Source organism: Bos grunniens, chromosome 10 (genome assembly GCF_055505025.1).
Source record: "Bos grunniens cultivar Pamir isolate PY7600 chromosome 10, Bosgru_T2T1.0, whole genome shotgun sequence".
NCBI classification, from domain to species: Eukaryota; Metazoa; Chordata; class Mammalia; order Artiodactyla; family Bovidae; genus Bos; species Bos grunniens.
The window spans coordinates 64662957-64673806 of NC_141174.1; the positions used below are offsets into that span (position 1 = coordinate 64662957).

Consider the following 10850-nt stretch of genomic DNA (forward strand, 5'->3'; position numbering starts at 1 on the left):
ATAACTGAGATAAAAAGCACTCTGGAGGAAACCAACAGTAGAATAACTGAGGTAGAAGACAGGATAAGTGAGGTGGAATATAGAATGGTGGAATAAATGAAGCAGAGATGGAAAAAGAATGAAAAGAAATGAGGACAACCTCAGAGACCTCTGCGACCATGTTAAATGCCCCAACATTCAAATCATAGATGTCTGAGAAGAAGAAGACAAAAAGAAAGGGCATAAGAAAATACTTGAGGAGATAATAGTTGAAAACTTCCCTAAAATGGGGAAGGAAATAGCCATCCAAGTCCAAAAAGCCCAGAGAGTCCCAAACACGGATAAAACCAAGATGAAATACTCCAAGACACATATTAATCAAACTAATGAAGATCAAACACAAAAAGCAAATATTAAAAGCAGCAAGAAAAAAGCAACAAATAACACAAAAGGGGTTCCCCAATAGGATAACAGCTCATCTTTCAATAGAAACTCTTCAAGCCAGAAGGGGATGGCAGGACATACTTAAAGTGATGAAAGACAAAAGCCTACAACCAAGATTACTACACCTAGCAAGGATCTCATTCAGCTATGAAGGAGAAATCAAAAGCTTTACAGACAAGAAGAAGCTGAGAGAATTCAGCACCACAAAACCAGCTCATCAACAAATGCTAAAGGATCTTCTCTAGACAAGAAACACAGAAAAGGTTTATAAAATCAAACCCAAAACAACACTTTCACCTTAAATACAAATGGGTTGAATGCCCCAACCAAAAGACAAAGACTGGCTTCTGCTGCTGCTGCTAAGTCGCTTCAGTCGTGTCTGACTCTGTGACCCCAGAGACGGCAGCCCACCAGGCTCCGCTGTCCCTGGGATTCTCCAGGCAAGAACACTGGAATGGGTTGCCATTTCCTTCTCCAATGCAGGAAAGTGAAAAGTAAAAGTGAAGCTGCTCAGTTGTGTCCGACTCTTCACTACCCCATAGACTGCAGCCTACCAGGCTCCTCTGTCCATGGGATTTTCCAGGCAAGAGTTCTGGAGTGGGGTGCCATTGCCTTCTCCGAAAGACTGGCTGATTGGATACAAAAACAAGACACCTATATATGCTGTCTACAAGAGACCCACCTCAAACAAAGGGACACACACAAGACTGAAAATGAAGGGCTGGAAAAAGGTATTTCATGTAAATGGAGACCAAAAGAAAGCAGGACTAGCAATACTCATATCAGATAAAATAGACTTTGAAATAAATATCACAAAAGAGACAAAGAAAGACACTACATACTGATCAAAGGATCGATCCAAGAAGAAGATAAACAATTATAAATATATATGCACCCAACATAGGAGCACCTCAATATATAAGGCAAATGTTAACAAGTATGAAAGGGGAAATTAACAGTAACAAAATAATAGTGGGAGACTTTAACACACCACTCACACCAATGAATAGATCAACTAAACAGAAAATTAGCAAGGAAACACAAGATCTAAATAATAAAATGACCCAGCTAGACCTAATTGATATCTATAGGGCATTTCACCCCCAAAACAATGAATTTCACCTTTTTCCCAAGTGCACAAGTAACATTCTCCAGGATAGACCACACCTTGGGCCATAAATCTAGCCTCAGTAAATTCAAAAAATTGAAATCATTTCAAGTATTTTTTCTGATCACAATAAGGTAAGATTAGATGTCAACCACGGGGGGTGGGGGGGGGGGAATGCAAAAAAGCAAAATGGCTGTCTGGGGAGGCCTTACAAATAGCTGTGAAAAGAAGAGAAGTGAAAAGCAAAGGAGAAAAGGAAAGATATAAGCATCTGAATGCAGAGTTCCAAAGAATAACAAGGAGAGATAAGAAAGCCTTTCTCAGCAATAAATGCAAAGAAATAGAGGAAAACAACAGAATGAGAAAGACTAGAGATCTCTTCAATAAAATTAGAGATACCAAGGGAACACTTCATGCAAAGATGGGCTCGATAAAGGACAGAAATGGTATGGACCTAACAGAAGCAGAAGATATTAAGAAGAGGTGGCAAGAATACACAGAAGAACTGTACAAAAAAGATCTACATGACCCAGATAATCATGATGGTATGATCATTCACCTAGAGCCAGACATCCTGGAATGTTAAGTCAAGTGGGCCTTAGAAAGCATCACTATGAACAAAGCTAGTGGAGGTGATGGAATTCAAGTTGAGCTATTTCAAATCCTAAAAGATGATGCTGTGACAGTGCTGCACTTAATATGTCAGCAAATTTGGAAAACTCAGCAGTGGTCACGGGACTGGAAAAAGTCAGTTTTAATTCCAATCCCAAAGAAAGGCAATGCCAAAGAATGCTCGAACTACTGCACAATTGCACTCATCTCACACGCTAGTAAATTAATGCTCAAAATTCTCCAAGCCAGGCTTCAACAATACGTGAACCGTGAACTTCCAGATGTTCAAGCCAGTTTTAGAAAAGGCAAAGGAACCAGAGATCAAATTGCCAACATCTACTGGATCATCAAAAAAGCAAGAGAGTTCCAGAAAAAACATCTATTTCTGCTTTACTGACTAAGCCTTTATTGCCAAAGTCTTTGACTGTGTGGATACAATAAACTGTGGAAAATTCTGAAAGAGATGGGAATACCAGACCACCTGACCTGCCTCTTGAGAAACCTGCATGCATGTCAGGAAGCAACAGTTAGAACTGGACATGGAACAACAGACTGTTTCCAAATAGGAAAAGGAGTACGTCAAGGCTGTATATTGTCACCGTGCTTATTTAACTTATACACAGAGTACATCATGAGAAACGCTGGGCTGGAAGAAGCACAAGCTGGAATCAAGATTGCTGGGAGAAATATCAGTCACCTCAGATATGCAGATGACACCACCCTTAAGGCAGAAAGTGAAGAGGAGCTAAAGAGCCCCTTGAAGAAAGTGAAAGAGGAGAGTGGAAAAGTTGGCTTAAAGCTCAACATTCAGAAAACTAAGATCATGGCATCTGGTCCCATCACTTCATGGGAAATAGATGGGGAAACAGTGGAAAGAGTGTCAGACTTTATTTTCTTGGGCTTCAAAATCACTACAGATGGTGACTGCAGCCATGAAATTAAAAGACGCTTACTCCTTGGAAGGAAAGTTATGGCCAACCTAGATAGCATATTAAAAAGCAGAGATATTACTTTGCCAAAAAAGATTAGTCTAGTCAAGGCTATGGATTTTCCCAGTAGTCATGTATGGATGTGAGAGTTGGACTGTGAAGAAAGCTAAGCGTCGAAGAATTGATGCTTTTGAACTGTGTGTTGGAGAAGACTCTCGAGAGTCCCTTGGACTGCAAAGAGATCCAACCAGTCCATCCTAAGGGAGATCACTCCTGGGTGTTCATAGGAAGGACTGATGTTGAAGCTGAAACTCCAATACTTGGGCCACCTCATGTGAAGAGTTGACTCATTGGAAAAGACCCTGATGCTGGGAAGGACTGGGGGTAGGAGTAGAAGGGAATGACAGAGGATGAGATGGCTGGATGGCATCACCCACTCAATGGACATGAGTTTGGGTAAACTCCGGGAGTTGGTGATGGACGGGAGGCCTGGCGTGCTGTGGTTCATGGGGTCACAAAGAGTCAGACATGACTGAGTGACTGAACTGAACTGAACTGGAAAAAAAAAAAACTATTAAAAATGCAAACATATGAAGGCTAAACAATACACTTCTGAATAACCAACAGATCATGGAAGAAATGAAAAGTCAATATACACATAGAAACAAATGAAAATGAAAACACGACAACACAAAACCAATGGGATTCAGTAAAAAAGTGCTAAGATGAAGGTTCATAGCAATACAAGCTTACCTCAAAAAATGAAATAAATGACCCAACTTTACACCTAATGCAACTAGAAAAAGAAGAAATGAAGAATGCCAGGGTTAGTAGAAGGAAAGAAATCATGAAAATCAGAGCAGAAATAAATGAAAAAGCAATAAATGCTGGAGGGGGTGTGGAGAAAAGGGAACCCTCTTACACTGTTGGTGGGAATGCAAACTAGTACAGCCACTATGGAGAACAGTGTGGAGATTCCTTTAAAAACTGGAAATAGAACTGCCTTATGATCCAGCAATCCCACTGCTGGGCATACACACTGAGGAAACCAGAATTGAAAGACACGTATACCCCAATGTTCATCGCAGCACTGTTTATAATAGTCAGGACATGGAAGCAACCTAGATGTCCATCAGCAGATGAATGGATAAGAAAGCTATGATACATATACACAATGGAGTATTACTCAGCAATCAAAAAGAATACATTTGAATCAGTTCCAATGAGGTGGATGAAACTGGAGCCTCTTATACCGAGTGAAGTAAGCCAGAAAGAAAAACACCAATACAGTATACTAACACATATATATGGAATTTAGAAAGATGGTAACAATAATCCTGTATACGAGACAGCAAAAGAGACACTGATGTATATAACAGTCTTTTGGACTCTGTGGGAGAGGGAGAGGGTGGGATGATTTGGGAGAATGGCATTGAAATATGTATAATATCATATATGAAACGAGTCGCCAGTCCAGGTTCAATGCACGATACTGGATGCTTGGGGCTGGTGCACTGGGACGACCCAGAGGGATGGTATGGGGCGGGAGGAGGGAGGAGGGTTCAGGACGGGGAACACATGTATACCTGTGGCGGATTCATTTTGATATATGGCACAACCAATACAATATTGTAAAGTTAAATAAAATAAAATTTAAAAAAAGAAAGAAAGAAACAGTGGAGATACAGAAAAAAATCAAAGAAACTAAGAGCTGGTTTTTTGAGAAGATAAATAAGACAAACCATTAGCCAGACTCATCAAGGAAAAAAAGGAGAAGAATCAAATCAACAAAATTAGAAATGAAAATGGAGAAATCACAACAGACAACACAGAAATATAAAGGATCATAAAAGAGTACTATCAGCAACTATATACCAATAAAATGGACAACTTGGAAGAAACTGATGAATTTTTAGAGTAGTATAACCTTCCAAAACTGAACCAGGAAGAAATAGAAAATCTTAACAGACCCATCACAAGCATTGAAATTGAAACTGTAATCACAAATCTTCCAACAAACAAAAGTCCAGGACCAGATGGCCTCACAGGTGAATTCTACCAAAAATTTAGAGAACAACCAGCACCTACCCTACTCAAACTCTTCCATAAAATTGCAGAGGAAGTGAAGGTAAACTCCCAAACTCATTCTACGAGGCCACTATCACCCTAACACCAAAACCAGACAAAGATGCCACAAAAAAAGAAAACCACAAATCAATATCACTGATGCACATAGATGCAAAAATCCTCAACAAAATTTCAGCAAACAGAATCCAATAACATTGAAAAGATCATGACCAAGTTGGCTTTATCCCAGGAATGTAAAGATTCTTCAATATTCGCAAATCAATCAATATGATAAACCACATTAATAAATTGAAAGGTTAAAACCATATGATTATTTCAATAGATGCAGAGAAAGCCTTTGACAAAATTCAACACTCATTTATGATTAAAACTCTCCAGAAAGCAGGCATAGAAGGAACATATCTCAACATAATAAAAGCCATCTATGATAAACCACAGCATACATCATCCTCAATGGAGAAAAACTGAAAGCACTTCCTCTAAAGTCAGGAATAAGACAAGGGTGGCCACTCTCACCACTAATATTCAACATAGGGTTGGAAGTTTTAGCCACAGCAATCAGAGAAAAAAAAGAAATAAAAGGAATCCAGATTGGAAAAGAAGAAGTAAAACTCTCACTGTTTGCAGATGGCATGATCCTCTACAGAGAAAACCCTAAAGACTCCACCAGAAAAGTACTAGAGCTAATCAATGAATATAGTAAAGTTGCAGGATATAAAATTAACACACAGAAATCCCTTGCACTCCTATACACTAACAATGAGAAAACAAAGAAATTAAGAAAACAATCCCATTCACCATTGCAACAAAAAGAATAAAATAAATTTAAAATATATATATATAACTATAAAACACTGATGAAAGAAATCAAAAATGACACCAAAAAAGGGAGAAACATACCATGTTCATGGATCAGAAATTCAATATAGTGAAAATAGGTATACTATCCAAAGTGACCTGTAAATTTAATGCAATCCCTATCAAGCTACCAGCAGTATTTTTCAAAGAACTAGAACAAATAATTTCACAATTTGTATAGAAACACACCTCAGTTCAGTTCAGTTGCTCAGTTGGGTCCAGCTTTTTGTGACCCCATGGCCTGCAGCACACCAGGCTTCCCTATCCGTCACCAACTCCCGGAGCCTACTCAAACTCATGTCCACTGAGTCAGTGATGCCATCCAACCATCTCATTCTCTGTTGTCTGCGGGAAGCCGGCGGGAGGACCTCCACCCCTGGCAAAGGTCATGAGGAAGGAGGCTCAACGTACGCAAAGGCGGGATAGAGCCTCAGGAGTCCCCCTGGAAATTCTCGAGCATCTACCCCCAAAACCAGAGTCTGCCTACTTTACTACTTTGTGCTCTCACCTACACCTCTGACTTTATGGGGGGCTGTCCCCCACCACCTCTTTCGGAAAAAGAGTTAACTTACAGCTCCAGTTAATAATAATTCCTGGGCGTGATAGGAGTGTTTTAACCTACAAACTCCTCTGAAGGTTCTCTAGCCTGCCTGACAGGCTTGTCCGGCCACATGTGATTGCTCACAGCCTCCCAACCGTGAGATGCTTTAAACCTTCTAAAAACAGGTTCCTTAGAAAAGTTAGAAAACCATTAGTATAAGTACAGTGGGCTGATTAGAAACTGTATTGGTGAAGGGTTTTTCATTTGTTGAGCCATTGTTTGTTGCTAAGTCTCCACATCCCCTGCCCTTACACACATTAATGAATATATAGAAGAAATAAGTATTAACCTTTGATATTAATCATGTTAGACCTTAGGTTAAGTAAATTCTTTCCTTAATTAAAACCCACTACACCCTCACCCTATAGGAATGTAACTTTATCTGGTACCTTCGGAAGGTGGAGTCTTTTTTCAGAATAATCACCCCTGGAGAAATAAGTATCCTGGTTGACTGACGCCTGTCACAAGGAGAGGGTCATAAATTGTCAGCAGGCCCCCTGGCCAGAAGATGATGTAACACCCCTAAGACCTCTGTATACATTTGTATGAAGCACCTGACTGATAAAAGTCAAGACTGCTGACCCCACATGACTTTTGCATAACATCTCAGTGTATAAAAGTAGACCATGGAAAATAAAGAATTGGGATCAGTTTCTCGAAATACTAGTCTCCCCATGTCGCTCTCTCTCTCAAACTCTGGCTGAGTCTCCATCTGGAGCGCGGAACCCACCAAGCTTACTAATTATGCCTGGGCTTCTAAGATCCGACCGGGGAGGCCTCAGTGTCTCCCCTCCTTCAGGAGAATGGAAGGATGCCTGTGGCCTACGTAAGTGGTGCAAACTTCTTGTCTTGAAGTTTTATTGGTCTCCCGCGTAAACCAAGCTACTCAGCCTCTTTTCTCCACTGAATTTTCCTACTGTGCTATCCTCATTCTATTACTCTTTATATCTCTAATTAATATCTAATTGAAGCTATTGTATCCTGATCCTCGCCAACGCATTCCCGGCTTCGAACTCCCTGGATCAGCCGGGGCTGGACCTCAGCAGTTGTCCCCTACTCCTCCTGCCTTCAATCTTTCCCAGCATCAAGGTCTTTTCAAATGAGTCAGTTCTTTGCATCAGGTGGCCAAAGTATTGGAGTTTCAGCTTCAGCATCAGTCCTCCCAACGAATATTCAGGATTGATTTCCTTTAGGATTGACTGGTTGGATCTCCTTGCTGTCCAAGGAACTGTCATCTTCTCCAACACCACCGTTCAAAAGCATCAATTCTTCAGTGCTCAGCTTTCTTTGTAGTCCAACTCTCACATCCATACATGACCACTGGAAGAACCATAGCTTTGACTAGATGGACCTTTGTTGGCAAAGTAATAGGAAACCTCAAATAGCCAAAGCAGTCTTGAGAAAGAAGAATGGTACTGGAGGAATCAACCTGCCTGACTTCAGGCTAAACTACAAAGTTACAGTCATCAAGACAATATGGTACCAGCACAAAGACAGAAATATAGATAAATGAAACAACATAGAACCCCCAGAGATGAATCCATGCACCTATGGACACCTTATCTTTGACAAAGGATGCAAAAATATACATTGGAGAAAAGACAATCTCTTTAACAAGTGGTGCTTGGAAAACTGCTCAACCACCTGTAAAAGAATGAAACTAGAATACTTTCTAACACCATACCCAAAAATAAACTCAAAATGGATTAAAGATCTAAATATAAGACCAAGAAGTATAAAACTCCTAGAGGAAAACATAGGCAGAACACTTTCTGACATAAATCACAGTAAGATCCTCTATGACCCACCTCCCAGAGTAATGGAAATAAAAGCAAAAATAAATAAATGGGATCTAATTAAACTTAAAAGCTTTTGCACAATGAAGGAAACTGTTAGCAAGGTGAAAAGACAGCCTTCAGAATGGGATAAAATAATAGCAAATGAAGCAACTGACAAAGAATTAATCTCAAAAATATACAAGCAACTCATGCAGCTCAATACCAGAAAAATAAACGACCCTATCAAAAAATGGTCCAGGATGGGGAACACATGTTTACCTGTGGCGGATTCATTTCAATATTTGGCAAAACCAATACAATATTGTAAAGTTTAAAAATAAAATAAATTTTTTTTAAAAAATGGTCCAAAGAACTAAACAGACATTTCTCCAAAGAAGACATACAGATGGCTAACAAACACATGAAAAGATTCTCAGCGTCACTCATTATCAGAGTAATGCAAATCAAAACCACAATGAGGTACCATCTTACGTCGGTCAGAATGGCTGCCATCAAAAAGTCTACAAACAATAAATTCTAGAGAGATGTGGAGAAAAAGGAACCCTCTTACACTGTTGGTGGGAATACAAACTAGTACAGCCACTATGGAGAACAATGTGGAGAATCCTTTAAAAACTGGAAATAGAACTGCCATTTGACCCAGAAATCCCACTGCTGAGAATGCACACCAAAGAAATCAGAAGTGAAAGAAACATATGTACCCCAATATTCATTGCAGCACTGTTTACAATAGCTAGGACATGGAAGCAACCTAGATGTCCATCAGCATATGAATGGATAAGACAGTTATGGTACATTTACACAATGGAATATTACTCAGCTATTAAAAAAAAAGTTCTAATGAGGTGGATGAAACTGGAGCCTCTAATACAGATTGAAGTAAGTCAGAAAGAAAAACAACAATACAGTATATTAATGCATATATATGGAATTTAGAAAGATGGTAATGACCACCCTACAGCAAAAGAGACACAGATGTAAAGAACAGACTTTTGGACTCGGTGGGAGAAGGTGAGTGTGGGATGATTTGAGAGAATAGCATTGAAACATGTATGTTACCATATGTGAAACAGATGACCAGTCCAAGTTCAATCCATGAAAGAGGGCACTCAAAGTCAGTGCACTGGGACAACCCAGAGGGATGGGATGCAGAGGGAGGTAGAAGAGGGGTTCAGAACGGGGGTACACATGCACCCGTGGCTGATTCATGTCAATGTATGGCAAAAACTGCCACAATATTTTAAAGTAACTAGCCTCCAATTAAAGTAAATAAATTAAAAATAATTTTAAAAATCTTATGGTTACCAAAGAGTGAAATGGGGAGGGGATAAATTGAGGATTAACAGATACACGCTACTATATATCAAATACATAAACAAGAAAGACCTACTGTATAGTACAGGGAGCTATATCCAATCTTGTGATAACCTATAATGGTAAAATCTGAAAAAGAATATATACATAGAATCACTTTGCTATATATCTGAAACATTGTAAATCAACTATACTTCAATAAAAAATAAAATAGTTTTTAAAAAAGAATTTGCTTGCATAGCAGGGGACACAGGTTTGATTCCTGGTTGGGAAAGATCCCTCAGGTTCCTTAGTTGTCATTGGACAACGAAGCCCGTGTATCACAACTACTGCACCCTAAAAAAAAAATGCTATCAGTGACTACAGCAGTTTGTCGGTTCACAATTTCACAATTATAAATTTTTTAAGAAGAAATCTAATTGCTACTACTCATCTCATCACTTTGAATTAAGTCACAAGTTATGGAACCCTAGATTAACCCCTCAGTTGTGCAGAGAGAGAGGCAGTGCACGGTCTCATTGCTGTTGTCTGCCCTGAGTCTTAGTTGTGGCACACAGGATCTCCTTGTAGCATGTGGGCGCTTAGTTGCAGCATGCAAGATCGACTTCCCTGACCAGGGATTGAACCCAGGCCCACTGCATTCGGAGCTCAGAGTCTTGACCACTGGACCACCAAGGAAGTTCTGGCAGTTTGCTGTCTTCTATTCCGCTACCCATTCAGAAATTTCTAAGGAGATATAACTGGGTCAGGAAATGTCCTGCATTTCTAATACAAAAGCAATTATATATGATAGCATTATTTTCAGTAATTATTCAATAGCATTATTTTTGGTAGAAAAATAGAAATTGTTTAAATATGAATTTATATTCATACATTAAAAATGATGAGACAATCTGTATTTATTCACATGAAAATACATTTATCACATACAGATTTTTAAAGGATAACATTAAGTAGAATCAAATATGATTTTATTTCTATATATTATGCACAGAAAATTCTGGAAGGGTATTGATCAAAATGTTAACAGTGGTTAGTTTGGGGTGGTGGGATTATAAATTCATTTCATTTTCTCTTTTAATGTTTTTATGTATTTATGATTAAACATGTTTTTCTTT

The 10850-nt window shown here is 39.1% G+C and overlaps 1 non-coding gene across 1 annotated transcript; it reads right to left on the reverse strand.

The window, feature by feature from the left end:
* Positions 1 to 10337: 10337 nt before the first annotated feature.
* TRNAR-CCG (transfer RNA arginine (anticodon CCG)) lies at positions 10338 to 10410 on the reverse strand. Its single transcript has one exon. It is a non-coding gene; the product is annotated as a tRNA-Arg (tRNA).
* Between the last annotated feature and the right edge of the window lie 440 nt (positions 10411 to 10850).